This window comes from Coturnix japonica, chromosome 3 (genome assembly GCF_054131305.1).
Source record: "Coturnix japonica strain WE chromosome 3, WE-NBRP24, whole genome shotgun sequence".
In the NCBI taxonomy this organism is placed as follows: domain Eukaryota; kingdom Metazoa; phylum Chordata; class Aves; order Galliformes; family Phasianidae; genus Coturnix; species Coturnix japonica.
The window spans coordinates 12,834,797-12,859,735 of NC_140665.1; the positions used below are offsets into that span (position 1 = coordinate 12,834,797).

A 24,939-nucleotide genomic window follows, 5' to 3' on the forward strand; every position below is an offset into this window, starting at 1 on the left:
AAGATTATTTAGGTTAGTTATATGTTATAATATTTTCACTTCATTTACAGTCATTAAAATTATTTTTATTTTCAGTTTCATTGTAGGGTTAGTCCTGGAGCTGAATTTTACTTTGTACTTTATATTCAGGCTCCCTGAGGTACCTTTTCCTTTCACCATTATTTTGGAGGAGAATTTTCTTAGAACATAAATCTTTGGTTTACATGTCCAAGGTCATAGCTGGAACAAGCTCCATTAAATAAGGAATTGTTTTGTTGGCAAGCCAACTGAAACCAGTGATGGAATGCAATAAGCAATATGCCAATTAGAGTAAAGTGGAATTTAAATACTAATAAAAAAGTAGTCTGTCTTACATTCTGGCTTATTGTTCTTTAAAGCAAAGGAAATCAATGAATAAATACTAATGAGGCATTGCTAGTAGGTAAATTTTTTTGTTGTTGTTTTCTTTATGGATTACAGTTTATTTCGTTGAGTGGCTTAGCTGCCCATGGGATTAAGAAGAATAGAAACAAAATAAGCAACAGATATATACATTAACATAATAGTTGAGCTTGAAAAGCATGTGGATTTTGTAGACTGCTTTCATGTTTGGCATCATTAATCAATGGATTAATAACTGTTGGTGGAAAATGTTTTTATTACTTTGTGATTGCCAGTAGTATTGTTATGGTCAGTGCGTACAAATATAAAGCGTATGAGTGTAAAAGAAAGAAGACAGTTCTGAGAAGCACTATCAAGAACAGCAGTCCCATTCCAGGTGTAGTCAGCATATAAAATCACCACTGAAGGACCAGTCTGTTAGTATTCAGCCAGAAGAAGCTTTTAATAGGAGGATAGCACAGGAGCTCTAGGTAAAGGAAAGTGAACGGCAAGGAAGAATGAGTTTGTCAGAGTTCTGATGATTTGAGATTGGCTTTGGAAAGGGATGCATGCATATTAACAATTGCTATCCGACAGGCATAGGAAAACCTTTAGAACAATCAGTTTTTTTTTACATGGTAGAAAACAGGTCTTTCACTGTTTTGGATGTAGATAAGTAGGGGCGGCTTTGGTTTATGACTTCTTTCATGCCTGTTGTTTTATCACTGATGGACAGCTAAGCAGCAGCACACCACTCTCTTGAAATGGTCAGAGAAATATAAGATGATGCCCATGCATGACCTGATAGTGTAACTTGGCCTCTGAAATATTTACATTCAGTTCTACATTTGAATTTTTGTGTGGGAAAAATCTGCAGTGAGCTGGAAACTTCTGGAGAAAGGGAGATAGGATAATGAAGGAAAAAACTTGCTGCTTACTTTTTTCCTAGCAATTCCTGGAAGTGCTGCAACTTTCCTCATTAAATAATGTTTAACATTACATTAACATTCAACTGGTAATATTTCTAAGTTTGTATCAGCAATCATCACCTGTCCAGAGTTTATTTTTAGTTAATTGTCTTTCAAAAGGAAGCAGGAGGGAAGCAAACAAACATACCAAAAATAATAATAATAATAATAATAAAAATTTCTTACACACAGGAAAAAATACAGGTAAAGTACATTGGAATGAGTGTTTTTAGGAAAAGTGAAAATCTGTCTTAGCTCTGCCAAAGTCCCCATTTCTTCAATGGTTTGGCCTACATGTCTTCAAAATACTGCTGTCAAGTACTCTTTTCACAAGAATAAATATCTATCAGATATTTAAGCCCAAAATATTTTGCTTTGCAAATTTACTTTAGTGCTTTCTGAAACTGTAATTCAGTAATTGTTTTTTCATTCTCTTTTCTATTATGGTCTTTGGTTAGGTTTTCTCTCCCACGGTACCTTTCTGTCAGGGCTCATAAGGAGTCTGTGATTATAGTGGTTTGTGATGGTTATGTGAATGTTACCTAAAACTACTGCAGAAAATGGAAATATCTAAGCATGGAAAAATAGATCTTGTGAGGTACTACCCTATGGTATTCTTGCTGGGAAAAAATATTTTTTTTGAATTAAAAATAAAGACCAGTAAACTTAGAAATTTCTCTTTTAAAAAGATCATTAATTGAAACTTAAATTTGTTACTGAAGATCTTTCATCAGACTAATTGGTTATTCATGTTCTCAAGTGTATTCCTTCCCAGGGTGTATCAAGATGTATGCACCAAAATGTGATCCAGAAATTATCTGGATCTACTGTGTCATGGAACTGTATAAAGTTGCTGAGAGCCAGCTGTCTGGCTGAATTCTCTTTGAATTTGTTATTTTAATCCTACTGTGATTTAATTGAATTATTAATGGTATATTAGGGTGCCTAGAGCTTTGGCAAGTCTTCTTTTGAGTTGTTCTTTAAAAGGAAGTAATGTGTAAGGAAGTAAATAGGCAAATTTATTTCCTACATCATTCTTGAGCTCTAATGGACAAATATTACTTGGAAGTGGTTGTTTCTTCAGACTGTCATGTTATAACCAGAAGCAAATAAAAAACCCTCTTCAGGCAGATTTTGGGCCACCTGTAATGATTAGATATAGAGAACTACAAAAAAAAAAAAAAAAAAAAAAAAAAAAAAAGCAGTTTGTAATATGCTGGTAGCTTTATTCAGCTGAACAAGACAAATTGCTGTTTTACATTTCTTGAGTGTCATGAGTATGCACAAAATTTAAACTAATAGAGAGCAAGTATTCAGATATACAGAAGCATGGAATAATACCATGGAAGCAAATTGTCGCTGGAAAAGAGGAATGACTTGCTTGCAGTTTGGCTCTTTTTTGTAGTGCTGGTGGAAATCTCACATAGAAGAGATGCACACCAAAACCAGAACTCCACTTCTAAGAGTAATTGATGGATAACATGTAAGCGTCACAGGTGATGAAGGCAACTAGGAGCAAAAGGGTTATTGTTTCAGTCAAGGCTATTGCATTTCTAGACAGATGTGTGATCCTGTGATAGATCCCTAGATAACAGCTTTAATGTTTCAGAGAGGATATGCTGGAAGGATCAGATAATGACCTTAGTGTTAGACAGGCTTAAGGTTTAAGCACTGGAGTAGATACAGAGATCACAAATAAAGGATTTTATTTTTTTAAATCATCATCATAGAATTGAGATTTGTCAGAAAACGTTTGAAAAATCAAGATAGTATCACAAACTGTGAAACTTAAGATGGATTAACCTGCCTTTTTGGGTCATAATTGTAAAATCATTTGCAAATGCAGTTTGCTAGTAATAGCATTTCATTTTTAACCCATTACAATCTGATCTGTTCTAACACTAGTTTCTATCTGCAATGTGGGAACTACTTCGTATTGTGTTTTAAGTGCCCTTTTCTTCCTCTTGGTTTTTGTCTACTGCAAAATCAAATGAATACTTCAAGATTCACATTTATTTTGCTTACTGTTTACTCCCAAGTGCCCTCCAAAAAACGACAGGTTTCATATGCTTATGTAAAAGCTGTTCTGTGACTATGAAAATCTAAAATTTTCTTATGGTCTCAATTCTTCGTTACTAGTTATTGGGGGAACATGTACTACACTGCCAACTGGTGTGAGTTTACTCAGATTTATTGCATTCAATAGAGCTGTACTATTCCATACGAAGAAAAAATTCTTCCAATATAGCTTCCCATTATGTTTTGCCTTTAGTCTGTATAGCTTTTTTTTTTTAGTGTCCATTTATTACTTTAGAAAGACTTATCAAATATTAGACAAGGAAACAGCTGTAACTTATGTGTACTCCTCCCCACCTTTTTAAAAACCAGGGGAAGATAACCTGTAAAACTTTTTTTCCCATTAGCTAGAAGTTGTACTGGAATTAGTAGCTGCTAAGAGTACATTCATGGTTTTGTTGTTTTTGTTGCTATTGTTGTGAGGTTCTGTTTCTTTTGTTTGTGGTGTTTGTTTGTTGTTGTTGTTTTTTAAATAGGGGTATATCTGACCAAATAGTCTGCATAACTTTGTGATCATCAGAAGTTAGGAGCAACCCAGAGTGCAAATGCTCTATATAACAGCAAACACTTGCATCATGTCACAGCAGTCTAGACGGTAGCTTATTGATCGTATTGTGCATGTGAGACCATGGCTTGATTTCCCAGATCACCCATTAAGTTGAGAATTGAAACACATGGTAATTAGCAACCAGTTTTCAGATCTCAGTGTACTGAGCAGGCAAGTTAGAATAGTTATCTCCTGGGGAGATGGAAAAACAAGGGAAGGAAATTAGGGAGATGTTTCTAAGCTGCATCTCAAGGAATTACCGAGTCAGTGATTCACAGTACCCATCCATGGCTGAATTTTTGCAATTCATAGCACTAGGGAAAGCTTCTTGTGAATACCATATACTTAAGAAATCCTACACTTGTGCTCCAACAAATATAGTTTCATATAAGCATCATTTATTTGAGTTATTTTACTGTGTCAAGATAAAGATCTGAAAGATTTCTTTATGTGTTGACTACAATTTGTCAGGATCCCTATCATGAGTACTCAGGGGAGTATTAGAAAACAACCATCTGGTAAAATTCAGTATAGCAATTCACATCTTCTGTTTTAAAGTGTCTGTGGGGCTTTGGTAAGTCTAGAGCTTGTACTGACTTTCTGCTTAGCTTAGGTTTTTCCCCATTGTAAATCTGCAGTGCTGTTTGGGATCCTGGCCTTACTGAAGCTATCAGAAGCTTTGCCACTGTCTCACTGTGATCTGTAATTTACACTGATACACTGATACATACAATTGATACACTGCCCAGAAGTGAATCAGAAAATATTTTTTCCCACAAGCCAAAATTTTCTAGACTTTATACTAAGCAAAGACTAATATGACCCTACATGGATCCTTTAAACTCCAACTCACTAAAACAAGGTATGCATTCATAGCACCAGAAGTTCAAGAAGGATCTTCAAGCATGTTCTAAGGTTGTCCATCCCCAGAATGTGCACCCTTTGAAAAGAGTATCTAATAAATAGAAAATAAATAATGAAATCCTGTACATTGTTGTTTAAGTAATTTTTTTCCTTCTTTTCTTTTCTTTGTTTTTTTTTTTTTTTTTTTGTTCCCCCCCTCCCCCTTTGTTCCTTCTTTTTTTCTTCCTTTCCATCTTTGTTTGTTTTTTGTGACTTAGGAAGAAGTATGGATTTCTGAAATGCCCTGTCTTACTTTCCTCAGATTCTGAAGTATCTTTCTCTGCCTGATTGCTCACACTATCTACTTTTGAAGCTCAGCATCTCTGAAAATTTAGCCAATTATATTTTGATGCATAAACACTTGCCTGATTGCTCTGCACCCTCCTTTGCCTGTGTGATGGATTGAATGTATGGCAGCTGTCCCTAGAGGCCATCCTGAAAATAAGATGTTGCAACTCATGAGTTTATTGAAGTGAATAAAACTGAAAATATTGCATAAGTACACAAACTGTTTTTTTTTGTTTGTTTTTTATTGTGTTTTTTTTTTTTTCCCTCTCCTAGTAAAGAGAGATTAAGGTGCAATAATGTTAGTCACATAGAGGAAATTTCTTTAAATACCTGAGCCCATTTTAAGAAATGTGGAAGTTGAGACATGCAGTGTGTGCTGATAGCAGGATGTCACCATGGACACCAGCACGCAAAAATCAAATATGATGAAGGAGAGAAAAGGGAAAAAGGAGAAGATGTAGTATCCATGACAACAAGTAGAAAAGAATAAGACTCTGAAAAGTTGAAATCCCTGTGCTTGTCTGTATTATTAAAATGAAATTTGCAAAGATAGATACACATACAATAATATTTCTGTGCAGCTGGGTTTTGTGCAAGTTGACAGTGTCAGACAGGTACAAGGGAAGCTGAGATGGTGTATGGATTTTTTCTATTATATTTATATATCCCTGGAGTGATCTCTGTGTAACCAAACTGTAGCTGGGTGAACAGCAGAGATCACATCCAGTTATCTTTCTGTGTACATACGTATATATACAAACTTGTCCTTAGTCTGAATGTCTGTATCCACTAATGATGTGCTACAGCATATTGCAAATGTGTATGACAGCCTGTACTCTGATATAGTTCAATATGACCTGAAGTAAAACAGTGTGGTATGGGGAGATGAGTGGGATGGATTAAAAAAAAAAAAAAAAGTGGTTTTTTTTTGTTTTGTTTTGTTTTGTTTTGTTTTCTGACCTGATGGGAGTATGCCTTTGGAAACTAGACTATATAGTTTGAAGCAAGTGCAATGAACAGGAGAGACAGGATAAGGGTTTGTGCTATCTTATGCCCAGAAGATAACATATATTTCTGTCTTTATGAAATATTTCGGGGTATCTGCATGCGTCCGAATAAAGCTGATTTGCATTTGCTTTGTCATGTATATGACTTGACTTATTGGAGCTCTAATACATATACCGTGTTATGATGTAATATCTTATTGTAAGGATAGGTGCTTCATAACTTGAATTGACACTATGTTAGACATATTATTGTAGACTTTTTTCTTAAAATGAAACTCTTTTAAAGCAGAAAATATTCCTACACCGGTAGAAAAAAAAAAAAAAAAAAAAAGATTTTCATTTAAAAAAGCAGAAGTATTTGTACACACTTACTAAGAAAAGATGATATAAAAATACCCTACTGAAATTAATGGATTTGAAGTGAAACTCTCTAAACACATTGGTGAATATATGTTATTCTTTTATAATCAGTAAGAGTTTGTATTCCCAAGCAGCTCTGAAATTCAGAGCATTTTTATTTAAATGGGAAGTTTATATATAATAGATGCAAAAGGAAGAGAGGTGAAAAGCAGTATTTGTGGAATTTGTTCACAAAATAGCAAGAAAGTAACATTTTATAAGTTGCAGTAATCAAATGCTATCACCTGCACAAGAGGTCTGGAAAAGATCATAATGAAATCTTGGGTGGGATCTCCTTCATTCTGAGTTCAGATAACAAATCCAAGAGAAGTCCTAGTCCAGTGCAATTTTCAAAAATGTGAAACAATGTTCTCCATTTTTTATTTTTATTTTTTTTCTAAAACTGCCTTGAAATGCTTTCCTATAATTAACTTAGCGAGAGATACATTTTCACATCAACAGTAATGAATACACAGAGCTCAGATAAGTCACGTGTAGAATGTTAACAGAATTACTGTGAATAAGCTGAGAAGCAAAACATGAAATCTAGGATTTTATATTAAATTTGATGTTAAAAGTTCATTGTTGTACTAGATGCAGATGTTTTATTTCTATGGAAGTATTTTGTATGGAGCTTGGGTTGTTCAGTAGTAAATGAGCTAGGAAGGAATTAAATTACTTTGTGTTGAAGTCCTAATCCTGGTGAATTTATACCTGATGATGTCCTCTGAAATCCACGAGATCTTTGTCAGCCAGATTTCATTTGGTCCACAGGAAAACTTTCTGTCCAGAATATCACCCACATTCATAAATTATGCTTGTTTGTCTATTTATACTTGTATACTCAAATCTAGGTTAATTCTCTACTTCTAAAGAACATTTCTTCCAGAAATAAAACTCTACATAACCAACACTGTCAAATAACGCCAAGCAAAATCACTGTCAGTTTAGAGAAGGAAGAATAACGGGAGGTAGACAGGGACCTGTAGGGAAAAAGCCATGATAGGCTCTTCTCTTGTGTTCCCTCTCCCTTGCCCCCCACGTGCACACATCACCATGCTGTTTCTGAATAATTATCCATGCCTGTTGTAACTGCCCAAGGATGACTTAGCTCTCTAAGAACTAGAACTGATCTAAAAATGATTGTTTTTATTTATAAGAAATAGATAATTAATCATAAAGAATGTTTTTCTTTTATATATATATAAATAAATATATATCTTTTATCTTTTATATATATGTATACTAATATATATAATATATAATATATATATTAGTATAAATATATATATTGTATATAATAGATAAGCATAAATAATGTTTTTCTTTTATATATATATATTATATATACTCTTATATATATATATCTTTTTTATATAAATATATATTTAGGCATTAAAAAATTCTTGATAACTTCTTTAAATACTTTCTGTTCTTTCTTAATTGAGAAGGGAAAGGAAAAGATTAGTGTCAACCCTTCCCACTAAGCCTTTTTAAAGTGAATTCACTGTAATCAGCAAGTGTTTGGGAAGGTCAAGAAGGCCCAATGTGAATTTGTGTGTGAGAGTATTTCACTTATGCCTCCAATATGATCACCTTTGCAAAGTGAATATAAATCAGCAGTATCCCTTTAGAGAACTACCGTTACTCATTTCACTTAATTTGTGCTTTTAGTCTTCAAAAATTATCAATGTATATACAGATCAGATATGTTTCCATATCTATATGTTCAGTAACCCTGCTCTTACTATCCTTGGCACATTTCCTTATAGTCTTCATTCTTGTATGAAAAAAATATAGAGGTTGTAGCTCCAGTTTGTGCAAAGCTGTAACCTGTAACAAAAGGCTGGAAAATCTCTCTCTGTGATTGTGAAAACGGAGACCTTGCACTGATAAGCGTATTTCACTACTGTCAGCTGCTAAGGTGGAATTCTTTCTGGATCTACTTGATACTGCACTTTGTGGGATTTACCATGAGATGCTGTTACTGACCTTGCCCAGAATGAATCTGACATAAATGCTGAATTCCTCCTTGCTTACTCATTTTCACACAAGAGAAAGCTCCTGTCACAAATTTAACTTCATACCAATGACTTTCTTAAGATTGTCAGTTTTCAATCTGTGATGAATATAATTGAGCCTAGTTTGCTGTGGGTTCATTTGTTATTATAAATATTCTTAAGATGTCAAAATTTAGGGAGGGAATAAAAATCTTTTTAGGATAGAGTTTGGCTGATATACTTCAGTGTATTGCCAAACAAAAAGTCTCCAACTGGTCGTAACTTTTTACAAAAACAGATTATTCAGGTATGTTTGTGAAGCCTGGAAGTGTATCGCAGAAGTGCTTTCTTGTTCAACTCTAGTATTGATGGCATAACTTTCACTTCACAAAGCTGTAGATAGGGTTGTATGTTTTTTGTTTTTTGTTTTTTTTTGTTTTTGTTTTTGTTTTGTTTTGTTTTGTTTTAATCTTATGCACACAAAATATATGTATATGATTTAAGTGGATTTGAGTCAGGATATTATTTGCTGTCTGATAGGCTGTTTGACGATGTAGATCTCCCATTGTGAATAATGAGTCTGTTAAGCAGCAGGGAACTGGTGATATTTCTTGAAAATCTCTTGATTCAAATGGATCTGATATACTGTTTGTACACTTTTCAGACTTCATTTTCTTAATGTATCTTATAATCTCCTGCTTACACTATGTTCACGTAATCCTGCAAAAATACTAATGAAAGACCCTTTAAAGTCATCCTTACTGCTATTTACTGAGTGCCAATGCTTCATTTGGGGCAAGCATCTGATAGAATGTGGTTTGAAAGATCCTGTGGAAGAAGAGTATTTTGTAAATGCATTTTTGATGGAGGCTTTTTGGTACAAGAAAATTAACATCCAGAATAATCAGTTAAGCAGAGCAGAGGCAGAGGAGAATTGCACAGGGACGAGAAAAAGAAGGAATCTTTCTTTCCGAAACAGTCTTTTCCCCGTGTTTTGAATGTAGATGAGATTAACGTGGCTGTATTTGTGGTCATGCTCCAGCATTACAAATTAGATCAGGATAGTTCCCAGAGGATAGTGATTTTGGTTATCTGTTGAGATGGAAACTGCAAACGAGGAAAAAGCTTTGTTTTGAAAAGAGATCTGAAAGCTAGTGCTATCTGCTCGATGTCTGTTCCATTCTGGACCCTAAGATCTGAAATGTGCTGTAACTCCTCTTTGAATATGGAAGGAATAATTCATCTGGGTGAAACAATAGAATTCTGAGCTTAAAAATAGCTTTCCACATTTCTTATTTTAATTAGTGATTTAAAAGCAGACTGGCATCAGATAAGCATGGAAGAGTAATTAATACACAGGGGAAAGTAGGCATGGAGCACAGGAAATAATTTTAGTCATCATTTCTGTTTGGAAAGCTTTACTAATGTCTAGAAAAGTATTTCTTCTTTGGCTTTATAAATGAAACTTTTATCTGTTCTCTCTGTATGATCATCAGTAATTTGCTGAAAGTTGTTCATACAGTGGAACAAAGTCTCAGTGGCTTAAAATTGTAGTAGCTTTAGTAATTTCAGTTCTGCAAACGCAGTTCACCCTATTGATTAATCTGATATTCTGCAAGTAATCCCAGTTTATATGTTTAAGAATTTAAACAAAAACAAATAGATTGGTAGTGTGGATCTAGATTTAGTGTTAAGATCTTTGTAAGAAGTTAAGTCTTTGTAGTGTTCATAATACTGCAAATTTAAAAAATCTTGCAAGGGACTAGAGATATCATGCCAAAACCACACAAATGTACATCAGAGGATGTGACCAGAGATGCTCTTCTGACTGCAGTTGAGCAGCTTACTATATCACAGCCTTGAGTGCCTTGTTGCTGTCTCCTTTTATACCCTCTGCCTTTGTAAGGTGGAATTCATCACCCTTTGGATCTGACAGCTTAACTATGCATCTGCTTCACTCTCGTTCCATCTGTGGTTTTTTGTTTGTTTGTTTTTTAAAATTCAGAACATTTGACAGAACTGGAACAGGGAGAGACTGTGCATGTGCTGCAATATGGTAGTGGCCATCTGAGGGGAGGCAGAGAAACAGGGAGTTGAAAGTAGGCCACAACCCCTTAACCCAGTATTTGTGCCACCAGTGTGACTTGCTTGACTGTGTTCATAAGGGAAAGTATGAAGTGAAATAACTGAAATATTGTAATGTATTGTAGAGCATAGGGAATAAGAATCCACCTCTAAACAAGTAATTCCGTGTGCTATATTTTATGTTGCTCCAGGATAATATAAAACTGATCATATGACTTCAAGCAATAAGAAAAAAGAAAAGGGAAGTCTACTAATGCAATGTCTATTTTTGTTTTCTTATCTGCTGGTTCAGAAAGGCAGATGCAGACCAGTTGCTTTTTTTAAATGGGAAATTGCTTAGGAAGTGAGTACGATCAGTAAGGCTATCAGACATACTGTGTGGGTGAATCTTCTCAGAATCACACACAGAATCACAGAATTACCCGGGTTGGAAGGGACCTCAAGGATCATGTCAGCTGGTTTGATCATTCTCAGCTGGTTTTCTTGGTTGCAACTCAAGCTTCTACCCCTCCTTTTGGATGTTGATATCTGGAAGTATAAGGAAAATGCTTGGATAACTGCAATCAGAGTAGCTACCAAAACACAAAATATTTTAAATATTTTTTCTTTTCCTAATTATTTGTTTGTTTGTTTGAAAGTCATACTTTAATTCATACTGAGAAAAGGGCCTTAAAATGTACCTTATGTGGTATAGCAGGTGACTGTTACAGTGTGGAGGATTCAGGTTCAATTACTTTTCCTTGAGCCCAAATTCATTTCTAAATTGCTTGGATCCTTTCTTAATTAATCTGTTCCATTTACTATAAGTAGTTAAATGATACTTTCCTCTGCATGAAACTGTTTATACTGTAAATCCACAGAAAGTCTGTAGGAAAGCTTTATCCATGTAATGTCTCCAAATAATGCAGAGGATTTGACTTCCATACTGCTCCTCACCTCTTGGCTGATTGATGATGAATGCACAAATCCTCCTGAACTCACACTTGTTTGCCTGCTTTTTCTTCCATGAATCTCTGGTACTTCTGTCTTCTGCCTGTGGTCCTCCCTGTGTCCTGTACAGTGTAAGAATCATTCCCACATTTATAAGACTATCTTTAAAATATATCCTGCAAAAGTATTCATAATTTCTTTTTTTTTTTTTTCAGCAGAATTTTTGCTTTCCAAGAAATGAATGAGAATTTATTTTAAAAAATATATGAAAATACAGTGTAAAGTTTTAACATAAAGGCCCCCAGGGCCCTTCCTTGCTGAAGTCACTAGAAAATTATCATTCTGATTTCCTGCAAATCCAAAACATTTATCACACATCTCTCAGTACTTCTGCTTCAGTATGCTGTTGTTGCTGCTGCTGGTTAGCTATGGAGATGGTCACAGTTTACTGAGATAGATGAGCTAAAAGTGTTGTGTAAAACTCGTGCTGATTGGAAACTGTGTGGAGAATACAAATTATGGGCACTGAAGGACTGAGGTGATGCAGAAGTTGAGTGCTGTTTACTCTGTGAAGAGGGGTACTTTCACCCAAGTCTGTGCTGTACTTCATCACTGTCCAATTATTTGCTGTCGCTAATGGAACTATCTGTCACTAGCCAAGTTTTGAAATGCCATCATTTAATAAAACCATATTTGTTTTTTTAATATAAATTATACAACAGTGGCTATAATGAATGCAACCAGTAACAACAGATTAATTATCAGAATTATGTCTTGAAAAGTAAGATTTGATTAATGCAGTAGAGCATGAGAAGGGTTTTGGTTTTATTGCCTCAAAACCATTAATTCCTCTACTATTTCCTTCCTAATCAGAACACAGCATGGTCTCTGCTGAAAATAATTGATTTTTTTTGGCAAGTCTTAATAGACAGCACAGAGAAATACAACGATTACAAGACAGAATGGAATCAGATTTATTTGGAAAACTGTCATATGGAACATCAGTCTGTCTTACAGGGACAGGAATACGCTGCAGGTAAATGATGACTTGTATTCAAGAGCTACTTTTTCACTGTCAGATATTACAAATGAGTCTCCTGCACAGATAGTTCTCAATGGAAAAAATTAATATCCCATGTATTGACTCTTGCTTAAGAATATGAATGCTGCAGAACTGATTTTCCATTTTTAAGGAAAGACTGAGATACAGTATGTGTCAAGCTTTACGAAAACTTTAGGATTTTCCCTCTCGCCCAGTAAAATAACATGAAATCAAGAGTTTTGTGTGAAAAAACAGTTACTAATATGGTAACATTAAAAGCAGCTTGGCAATGAGACTGGTTTACCCTGCAAGGTATAATGGTAGTTTGGTTTACGTAACAATACTGAGACTAGAGCCAATTTTTTTGAGGAGTTTTACAGTACACTAGCAGCTGCACCCACTTTATCATCCCATAGGAAAAAGGTATATCAAGATAGAAAAATATCAACAACTGAACACTATTAAAAGCCAAATTGCTATGTAATTAATTCCAACATATTTCAGTACATGATTTGTAATGTGTTAGTGCCAGTAATTTCAATTTTAAATGAATTTTCATTCTGACTCCTTTTTGAAATATAACTGTGCACACCTATATAATGAGAAAAATATTTAAGGATTCCTGGTTAGAGGAGCAGAATGGCCATAGTATTGAATAGTACATGTACATAGAGATACCACTATGAGCTGTAAATTACTCTGCCTAGAGGATAGTAGGCAGAGGTCCCTTCCAATCTGAGTTATCCTGTGGCCCTTAATAAAGGCAAAGTTTAACACTGAGCAGTTTTAGCTAAAAGAGGCCAGATGTTCCAGGAACAGGAAATGTCTATTAACAACATTGCTCAGTAGATGGATCTTAAACTTTAAATGAGGATTTCAATGTTGAGCTTTTCTCTTTGGAAGTTAAATGAGAAATTTTAACATCTTATCAGGCTTTTACACATATGCCTGGAGGTTTCACATTGTGAAATATTTTCTGAAAAGTCTTGGAAAAATGTCTTCACTGATAAAAGACTGAATTGTGCTAAAGAAAAGTAGAAATTTAATACCTGAATATGACATGCATTATTAGGCAGTCATTCCATTACTTTCTCTGAATTTGGCTTCATACATTAAATTAGTTGGGTGAATTAATTTCAATTTTTACTTTTTTATCTTTTTTTTTTTTTTTTTAATAAAATATGAAGGCTTCCCTGAGAACCTTCTTCTTATTTGTTGTTTTGAATTCACTGTTCGTATAAAGAGATTTACCTCTTATAAGACACCAAGAAGAAATTATATTTAGTTTTTCCTATTATACATGTGAAAAATGAATTGAGAATTATTTATATGTTATTTTTCCATCTTTGGTGAATCAAAACAAAAATCAAAGTAGAAATTCTATCAAATAATTCTAGGTTATAGCTGTTAATTATAGGAAGTCAAACACTGGTGAGTTTCTGCAGGTGAAACAAAGTTATTTCAGGTATAAATTATCAACATAAAAAGATCAACATTACAAGCCTGAACTGCCTTATTTTCACTGATTTCTATACAAGAACAAAAAATAAATAACAAAAACAGCAAATCACGCTATTGCTTTCTGGTAGTTAATGAGTTATTACAACAATGCTATCCCTGTCATTGGATTTATGCTACCAACTCTGGTCTATACACACTGCAGAAACAATAGAAAACAAGCAAAAAAATTATGTCTTGGTATTCTTCATGGTGAAACTGATTGCTAATGCTTTCATTTAAAGTCAGGCTGTTTTATCATGAAGAAAATTTAAAACACCTTTAAAAATATTTTTATGCAGTATGGTCTCTGTGGGATCATAGATCCCATGGCATGTTGACTGATACATTATTAAACACTTGGAGAAAAATACTGAGTGTGTGTTTAGAAAGTTAAGATGTGATCAATTAAATGCAGGTCAGAACTGTGTAAGCTGGTATAAGCACGAAATGATTTAGAGTTACTGTCAGAGGTGACGTCTCAGAGTGCATTTTCAAAGTACAGTTTCAAAGTAGATTCTAACAAGTCAGCACGTGTATTTTCAACAGTATATACGCTGTGTACAGTGAAATACAGTGTAAGGAAAACTATCCTGTAGAACAAACAGCATTATTTTGCAGGCGTACATACAGAACTAATGCTGTATACTATAAATACATGTATCAGATCAGTCGATGTTTCGCTGAAGTAAGATGTGCAGGCATTTGCCTGTGATCCTTAGATTTTGCAATTTTGATGGGGTTTTAAAAATGGATAAGTAATAGTATTTCAACTAGTCACTCATCAGCTTTAATCCTCTCTCTCCAGGATAATATACAAAGACTGACATTACTTGATAATGCTGACTTCATAGTTCAGCACATCTTCGAATTCCATTCTACTTTCTTCCTTGGATCTTCCTAGCTCTGTAGCTTGACCTGTACAGAAACAAATAATAACTCGGACAGCATATTTGCTAGCATTTGCTGATGATACTGACAAAATTCTGCAAATGAAAATTACAGAAGATGTGAGAATCTCTATTTGGTATTTAAACGTACTGGAGGAGTTCTGGCAGTTTGTGACAAACTTCCTGTTCCAAAAACAACTAAAATTGAATAGGTGTGATAATGTTACTGTTTATGTAGGCTATATTACTACAGGTAATTTAAACTCATACTGATGAACACTGAGCTCATACAACCTTTTTAAAGGCTATTTTGAGAAGCTCAGTAATTTCCCATTATGCTGCAGCATTTACAGTAGCTACATGGATAGCTACTGTAGATATAATATATAAATATATAGATATAATGGATAAAAGTATTAATTTGTCCTATCATCAGAGGATCCATCAGGGCTTGCAGCACTGTGTTACCTCTTCACCTGTCCTCTTTTCAGATATGAGTGGGGAAAAAAAGTGTGGGAAGTAATGAACTGAAGTAGAAACAATTATTCTGAATTAGTTATTTTTAAAAGAGAAAAGTTAGTTGGAGTTTGTCTGAAGTATTTGTCTGAAGGATAACTGTGTAAATTGATTAACCACATAATTCAAACAAGTTTCATTTAGAGTTAGGATTAAAGAACTCACTACATGCCACTTGCAGGAAAGCAGCAGCATTAGAAATTCATTGAGGCTTTTCTGTAGCACACTGACAGTGGATGTGTAAATTTAAGGGTTGACAGGCCATAAATCGAAATGAAAAAAAGACATCTTTTTCCATGTCTCTTTCTAATGTTCTTGACATTTGAATAATTCTCTCTGAATTTATTTTCCTTGAAACTTTAATGATGTAATTAAATACAACTGTAGTTCTTGTACAAGCTCCTCATTAGTCATGGAGTTCTCTATTATAGTAAATTGCGTAATATTTTTAAATACTATATATTTTCTCATTTCTTATATATTTTCATGAGATGCTTAATGTTAAATGATCTCAGATTTTTAAGGACTACAGCCTGATTCAAATTAGAAGCATACATTCATACAGATGTTTATCAGTTTCTCTACGAACTCGGGCAATTATTTGTGTATGACCAAAAACAGTCACCTGTACAGAGCTGATGCATGTGTTAACAGTGGTGCTAGTGAGTTATACTACTGTGTAAGGGAACAGTTTAAGAGAGATTGCTCTCAGGGTTTTGACTCAAGAATTTTAACTTTAGGTTGCAACCTTCCAGAAAAGGCTAAGTGGATTAGAACAGCTATGTAGGCAGCAGATTTTAAGGACTGCCACTTGAGGCTCAGTTGCCTGCCTCCAGAAAGGCTTTTAAGAAGTAATTTCCTATTGCCAATGATGAGTTTGTTCCTTTGTACTGCTGAGGGCACTTGACACAGAAGCTTTTTCCCTTTCCTTCTAAACCCAGAAGGAATTGAAAAATCTTTGTGCCACAGATATCTTGGAAAAGAATATTACATATTGTGAAAATGAATTATGATAATTTCTTACTATTTTTAACCATGAACAATGTGTTCAGGAAGATACAGAGGACAGGAATAGAAAACTCTTTCTTCCAATGGACTCTGGAGGACATGCTTGCCATATGAGGTGCTCTGCAGAGGCACAAGTAGTTGAGCTCTGGATTCAAAAGTACTTTGTTTTTCAGTTCCATTATTCCCTAGAGACACCGAAGAGACTAGGTAAGGTAAACCAGTTGGGAGTTATTGAGTTTCTAACTTCATATTGAATCTTTTGACACTGGTGTTTCAATGTGACATGTGGTCATACAATTACATATGACGACCAGTTCTTATGGTTTTGCCATGGAGGAAAAGTCACTGACTTACAGTCTGGTTATTTTCTTTGTGAAACTTATTTTATCTTCATTTCTGAAAGAAAGATAATCTAAAAGAATGGAATGCCAGGCTCTTTTGCCAAGAATTTCAGTCCATCACCAATATCTAGGTCCAAGGCAGTAACCTTGCCACCCAAATCACTTCAAATCAAAAAATAAAAGATAGGAAAAATTCCACTGTGGTTAGACATGCAAATCTCGAATTCCAAAAGGCTGTGTCTTTTTTCCTGAGTGTGTTCTGGTACTTAAGTGGAATTTATTAACTGCTATGAAAGGTGAATCTTGACTTTAACTTAAGGAGTAATTAGAAGAAATTGCTTGAAGAAAAAGGGAACATTTAAGTGAAATCCAAGGAGAACCAGTATGAGGATGAAAGGTTTAAACTGCAGGAAAAATACTTAAGGGATTGATGATACTCTAGATGAAGTACAATAAAATCTTTATCATTTTGGTATTTAAACTCAAAGTACAAAGGTACTTTAAGACACTTTAACTGATTTGAACTACACATTTTGGGTTGTGGTGGTTCTTTTCTCACAAGTTGTTTTGCTGAAATGTTATTGCACATATCCTCTGGGCCATTCAGCCTATGTTCATATGAAAATTCTGCCTCAAGTGATTCTGTAATGAGCATACTTAGCTCTTAGACAAGGAAAAGTTGAAATTATAAAAATGAGAACTGGAGCACAATTTAAATGGAAGGAAAGACAAATCTATTTGTAAAGTTTAATAGAAGTTATATTTTTTTCCAGCTGAGATTGAACTCCCACTAAGGTAGTATTTATGGAATCACTTAATATTTCAGGTGTTTCAAGTGTAGACAGATATTAAGATGGAAAAGCCTTGTGTATGGGAAATCACAGTCTGAACCTCTGATTAATTAGCTGAGGCAAGTGTTGGGTCAGCTGCGGGAGCACAGGTGAGAATAATCTAGCTGTGCTCCTGGAAGGGGTGGACTTCGACTCCTCCTCCTCTGAGAACTTATTTAAGGGCTGACCACCACCATTGAGGCAGCATCTCTTGAAGATTGCTCCCCAGTGGAGACTTCATCAGCTATCCGGTCAAGGTATTGACATTGGTGAGTTTTCTTTACTAATAACCTTTGACTATTTATTACCATCTTGGTCAACATCTTTTTATTAGCCACCTTTACAGCCTTGCCATTCTTTGATGGCCCCAGCCTCTGTGGTTAAGTGGAGATGAGGCTTTAACATTGTATCAGCACCAGGTAATTCCTGCTACAACACTAGATGAGACAGTCAACGTTTTGTGGACTTAAGTGAAGTGGAAACTTGGAGATTCAGAACTGGATTTTATTAAACAAGCTTTATTAAACAACCTTTTTTCTTCACTTTTTAAGAAAAAAATCAAAAACTTAAACTCAACAAAGTGCTCTGAAATTGTTTGCAATTGAGAATTTTATTGCAAGTACAGCAGAACACAGATTATTCAGCCCATGCCTTGAACCATGCCATCTATTCATGAATTCAAGCACTGAATTCTGCCTACAGCATTCAGAAAATATTAGTGTATCCCTTCCTGACCAGGTGATCCCTTATGCTGCTGGTGCTGTTTTGGTTAGTTTTTGACACAGAAGGATATTCTACCCACTTTTCACCTCTGCTCTGTGACACACATGAGAAAATACTCTGGAAAGGACAGTTAAGTCCATTTTTTCAGTTATCTGCTTTGCACTGACGGCTCCTGGCTGTGTGTAAAAGCAACATCTGCAATTTTTTTTCTCTTATGTAATTATTTCTTATATAAATCAATGTAAAAACCGGAGGAAAGGTAAAAATCCATCCAAGTCGATTTCCAAATTTTAACTACATACTTTTAATTCTAGAATACCTACAGAAAGATGATGCTTTTCTTGCATGTTTATCTTTTCTCTAGTTCTGAAACACCAGTCGATTAACTGCTGTTACCCTGTGCTATTAAAATCTTTTGCCAGTCTGGATAAAAAGAGCTGTAGTCAAGAGAGGCAAGCACATGCATGCATATATTTCAGTGTGACATTTCCACTACTTCATTTCCACTCAACCAGGGCACTCATCTTTGCCTGCATCCCTTCAGATTCCAAACAGCTGTTTTTGGAAAGGAAAAGCAGTCTCTTTTCTGATGTGAAGACCATTTGTCTCTCATTTACAGTGTCTCAAAGCACAGTGCTGAACCCATACTGAGTCTGCTGTGTTTAGTGCTGGGCAGAAAGCATTTCAAATCTTGTTTGTTACCACTAGTTCTGGTGCATCTGTGACAGTGGCTAAGCCCTTATTTTTAAGAAAGGTCACTGATAAGCTCTCAGCCCTGTAAGAGAGGATATTTTCACTTTGATGCTCTGTTATACGTCTCCTTTCAAAGTAAAACAATCAAAACCCAGTGAACTCAACAGAGTTTCAGTAGTTCTTGTACCAAATCCTAGGACCAGATCCTTTTAGGCATTTTATATACTAAGTTTGAGCTCTATCTATACTTCCCATCCCCTCACTATCACAGGGGGGAAGGGTTCTAACTAAATTATTTCCTGACTTCCACAAACTCCCTGTGTAGGGAAGTACACAGTCACTTTCTTGTAATCTTTCACAATCTCTACTGAGGCAAAGAGGTTTGAATGTACATTAATGAAACTGGCTTGCTGATCTACTCTTAAAAAGCAGGATATATAAACAGAAAGTCATGATAGACAAAGCAAACTGTAGTGTCTGCTTTCAGAAAATATCCCTTTTAAAATGCAAACACAAATTTTTCCACTGAAAATTCTGGTTACAAACAATAGAAGTAAGCAATGCTTGATAACCCTGCCTATGACAGCAGGGTTGGAACTGCATGATCTTTAAGGCCCCTTCCAACCAAAGCTGCTCTACGATTCTCTAAGAATGTGTATCTCAACTTGAAATGCAAATCATACCTGCTGTGAAACTGGTTTCTTGTCACATAGTTACATTGCTTGATGTACTGGTAATGTGTAATTGTCTGCTCAACTCATGTGCTGTGAAGAAAATGACATAGAGTTTTTGTACTTGAAATTATTTTTTACTTTTGATGGTTGTGTCATACTCCTCATTTTCTAATTGTGTATTTTTCTTGGGTATAAAATTCCATTCCTACAAAAATATCTTTCCAACTTGAAATAAATTCAATGTTTGCTAGTTTGTTTTTGTCCAAAAAAGTAGAATTTTCTATCTGCATAAGTAGATAGTGGTCTTGAACACACCAGTTTAAACTTAGCTTATCTCTAAAAGTAGTAGAGTAGTACAAGGTCTAATTTGGCAGGATTCCTATGTCTATAAATCAATCCCAAATGCAGTAGTAGCAATTTGCAAAACAATAGCAACAACAAAAAACAGCAACAACAACAAAATAACACCTGACCCTAACAACAGGTTGTTCTGCAAATAACAGTGTGTTGTGTATACTTGGGTAGCAATTTAAAATAAATTGTTATTATGAAATACACCAAATAGGCAGCACTGGAGATTAAATCCACTTTACAGAAAAGAAACAAGAGGAACACATCTCAGTGAAAAAGATTCTGCACAGTGTTCTTTCAGTGAGAACTTGCCTTTATTCTTTTCTACTAAAATAATTAAAGCAGCAGTCAATGTTAATTCCTTCTCTTAAACACTGAGCGAGTACATTTAGTTTCATTTATTCAACAGGGCTCAGACTGTTGTCCAAAATTTGGCTCTGTATCTGCTGGAAAGATAAAGCTCATCAGAGGTGAAGTAATTTTTGTCTGTGCCTCAGTTTGTGACTTCTGATTATAACAGTCTTAGTGATAGCACAAATACTGATTTAGTCATCTTTGGTTTTATTTTTTCACTATATAAACATAGTCAAATTAAGGATGCTCACAGACAAGGATACTGAAAGATCTAAAAAGCCATTGTATGGCTTGTGTGGATAAGGATTTTCCTGTCAAATGTTACCTTCTGTGAGCATCTGACTGAATTACAAAATGGGTGGTAGAAGTTCTTTGATCCAGCTTCTCCACTCCCCATGACCAATATATAAAAAGCAGGATTATAAAAGGTGGTGAGAAAAGAACCTAGAGGAGAGAGACACCAATGGCCAGTAGCAAAGCCCTTTTGACAGGGTAGTCTCAATTCTTCCTGGAGCTAGGAAAAAACAAACTCCTACAAGGAAGCAGATATAGAAATTTATCACTAAAGCCCAAAGCTGCTAGATTATCATGCTGAAATAGAATATCATTACATCTTGGTGATTATCTGAATCAAAAGCCTGAAGGCTGTTAAATGCTTAATTGCATTCTAGGTAAAACCAGAGATAAGGTGAATCTGAAACAAATGGTAGTTCAGACACTGTATTGAATGAAAAGTAATTGTTCAAGTTGTTTTCTTACTACAATTCAGTTGCTTTTTCCTATGTCATGAAGATACAAAATAGGTAATTTGACCTAGTTTGTGCTGCTGATTACCAGGTAATTTTTCCTTTGCAATACTCCATGCCTGTTGGTAAGTCTGTCTTTCCACCTTTCTGAAAGTTAGCATCAGACTGGTTTTGGCCAGCACTGAAAACTGGTGGAGTACTCCAGCAGGCTAGATACAGGTACAGAAATAAACCTTAGAAAAATTTAAGGTCCCAAAAATTTGAGTTGGTTAGGCTTGGGAGTACAAGTGCTTTTGGAAGCATTACAAACACAGCCACATACTGGCAGCTTTCTAACCGTTTTGGTGTGGGAAGGATCATTTCAAGAGCAAAATGACGGAAAAAGAATTGAGATATGCATGAGCATAATGAATGGATTAGGAAAGAGGTCACGATGTGCAATGGGGGGTCTGTTGTGATTTAACACTGATCAGCAGCTAGGTACTGCATGTCTGTACTCTCACTCCCCATCCTCATCAGGTCAAGGTAAGGAGATGAGATGGAAGAAAAAGAAAACAATTTGTAGGTTTGAGATAGGAGCAGCATAATTAAAGGGGAGAAAAAACAAACAAGAGCCTTGGCAAGCAAGAAGAGAGAAAAAAAAAAAATATTCTACCTTACATCAGAAAAAGATGTTCAGCCACTTCTTGGGGAGCAGAGCCTTAGTATGCAGACTGGTTGCTTGGGAAACTAATGCTATCATAATGCAAGTTCCCCCTGTTCTTTCTTCCTTCCCAGCATGATGAGTGTGAGACCATATGGTAGGGAACATCCTTTGGTGTGTTTAGACTGACTGCACTTGCAGTGTCCTCTCCCCACCTCTTTCCGACCCTCAGTGTCCTGGCTGTCCTGGGGGAGGGGGGTGGGGGGTGTGTAGGTGGAGAGCAACATGGAGTTTTTTATGTTTTGAAGGACGGATGACAACGTTTAATCTGAAATAATTATACAAAATGAACATGAAGGGAACTTGAAAAAAATACGTTATTTTTAACAATTCTTCTTTAGCATATCCTCCAAAGTGATATCCATTTCTGACATTTATTTTTTTTTTTAAGGGTACTTTACAGACTAACTAAAAGATTATATTTTTTAGTTTGATTTGGGTTTTCTTTATAGCCAGTCATGTGCCAGCTGTTTAAAAAGTACTCATCTTTAGTCCTTTTTGCCTTGCTCTTAAAGAGTTAATAGCCATCTTATTTGAGATTCCACAAAGGTATTATATGAAAAAATAAGAAACAAGAAAAATAATATACTTAAATGTGAAGTGTAGTAAAATGCTCTATTGTTTGATATTTCACTACAAAATATTCTTCCCGACAGCTGTTGTATCTCAACACCTTCAAATCTTTTTCACAGTGAAGGAACTGGAAAAAGAAAAAAAATATTATTTATAAAAAGAATTCTTGTTTTCACAGTTTTTATATAGTCAAGTACTGTATAATTCTTGACAACCTAGTCACCTCAAAATCCATTGTTTCTCTCATTTTTACTGTGTTGGCCACATAAAAATAGCAGTTTCTTAGTACAAGCCCATGTGCCCTGGAAGTTGATACCTCTCAGCTGATGTTTGTTTCATATTGGGGTGGAAAGTAAGGTTATCCAAAATTTTTGACAAAGGAGGAAAGCTTATTTCTCTCTTATCAAAAATAATGAAACAGTGAAAAGGTGATTATTCTTCTGCACAGTACTCCCTCAGAAATCTTATGTCTCATTCTCCTCGTTACATCTTAATAAGCAAATGCTGCTTCAAGAACTACCACGTTTAGTTAAAAAACTAGTAAAAAACACCACCACACATTTTGTTCATTTTTGAATCTCCCTTGTCTTAAAAGTCAGTCCTTTCATATGCAGACATGTTGCTCGACACAAATTAGAAATCAGTGTGCAAGGCAGAATTTCTATATATATAGATTTTAGATTATGTATATAACCTTGAACATTATTATGACAATGAGGTGAACAGTTTAATTACATGTTCTGTGGAAATTAGATATCAGTGTTCTCTTCAAATTACAGTACATTTGTTTTCTTTGGAAAGCAGTAATATCTCAGTTTCAAAGGACAGGCTTCCAGTACTGAAGCATGCCTCACCAGTGCTCCTCGTTTAAAGACAGTACTGAGAAATTCTGAGAGCTCAGAAAAATCCGCTTGATATCAGCTTTCAGAATTTTCACCTTTTTAGCTGTAAATATAAAGGTGTTATTTCTATGTACCTTACTAAAGTAAATTCAGTTTTCTTGTTTTGAGCCTTTTATTCAGAGGTGATGAACATCTGTTGTTGTAAATGTAACTTGTTTGTAAGAGGTCACATGCTTACAAGAGCTCATATTCTGAGAGCAAATTTAGTAGCAGTGTTAACTTTCTCATCAGAAAACTGTATTGAAGAAGCGCTGTTGTAAGTATGTTTTTGTTTTACTCATATGAGGCTGAAGTAAGGTAATGGTGTGATTTTTTTCCAGTGGCGAGGGTTTCACACTCTGTTATGTATTAACGACAGAAAAGGCCTAAGACATAAAAAGTGTGTTTTCATCTCAGAACAGACTTCATCCAGTACACCATGAACTCTAAGGGAAATAAGATAGCTGCAGGCATTTCATTCTTGTATTTTCATTGCTTCTGGAAGAGCAATAGTAAAACTGGTCAGTAATTCTCATATTTTATGGAGGATGATATTGAAACTCTGAATCTGTCAGGTTCAGTCAGCAACTCATATAGCTTCCAGACCAGGCATGCACTTCTGCCCAGGTGGTAGGAAGCCACACACTCCAAACTTGTGCTATTTCTGATGTGGATTACTGCTAGATTGAAGTTCTTATTTCTTTATTAATGTATCCAATATTTGGGTCTTATTAGATAAGTGGAGGATTTTAAGCCCAAGTTGGATAGACCCTGGGCAGCCTGATCTAGTGGGTGGAAACCCTGCCCATGGAAAGGTGTTGGAACCAGGTGATCCTTAAGTTTCTTTCCAATCCAAGACATTCTGTGATTCTGAGATCTTCAGAATTATGGATCCATCAATATTCAGTTTCTTAGCCAGTGACATATTTGTTCAGCATGCTTTAAGTTTAATTATGATATAAACAGAATGGAATGAGCAAATCACTTCTATCAGCTTCTCTAGTATATGCTGTCCCTACGTCAATTTACATTTGAGTTGAAGAAATCACACTATCCATTCTATTGCTAAGTGGGTTGTTAATCTGGTCTACAAATTTTAGTTTCTAAAGGCTCTGTGATTGGGATTCTGTCTCACAGAATTGTTTCCTAATGTTCTCAAAATTAAGTGCAAATGTATCTATAGTTCAACCTCAGTTTTCTTCTTGTTTATGCATGCATGAGCTTGCTAGTCCATAGGTCAAAGGCTTCAGTATTCCACTTTTACTGCCAAGCACAAATAAGCTGAATAACCAGAACATTATGTAGTTACCAGGCAAAAGTATCTACTGAATAATACTACTCCAGTGTTTGGCAAGAAGAAAATTTATTATCCTTGCTAATAAATCCCCATTTATTATTTGTTGTATTATTCATGCAAAAACTGACTTGTTTTAGAAGCAAGAGTTGTTTACATAATGGAATTGAAGGCTTTTTTATGTCTGTGCGTGTGGTTCTGAAATTCAAATAACACATCTATGTAAGTTTCTGTATCTTATTTTGCTTTGCTGAAATCAA

At 35.1% G+C, this 24,939-nt stretch overlaps 1 long non-coding RNA gene across 1 annotated transcript; it reads right to left on the bottom strand.

The window, feature by feature from the left end:
• Positions 1–11,055: 11,055 nt before the first annotated feature.
• Positions 11,056–21,994, bottom strand: LOC107310838 (uncharacterized). The gene is made up of 5 exons (XR_001553754.3): positions 21,884–21,994; positions 19,787–19,867; positions 14,936–15,020; positions 11,570–11,685; positions 11,056–11,161 (listed from the first exon to the last, which is right to left on the bottom strand). It is a non-coding gene; the product is annotated as an uncharacterized LOC107310838 (long non-coding RNA).
• Positions 21,995–24,939: the final 2,945 nt, after the last annotated feature.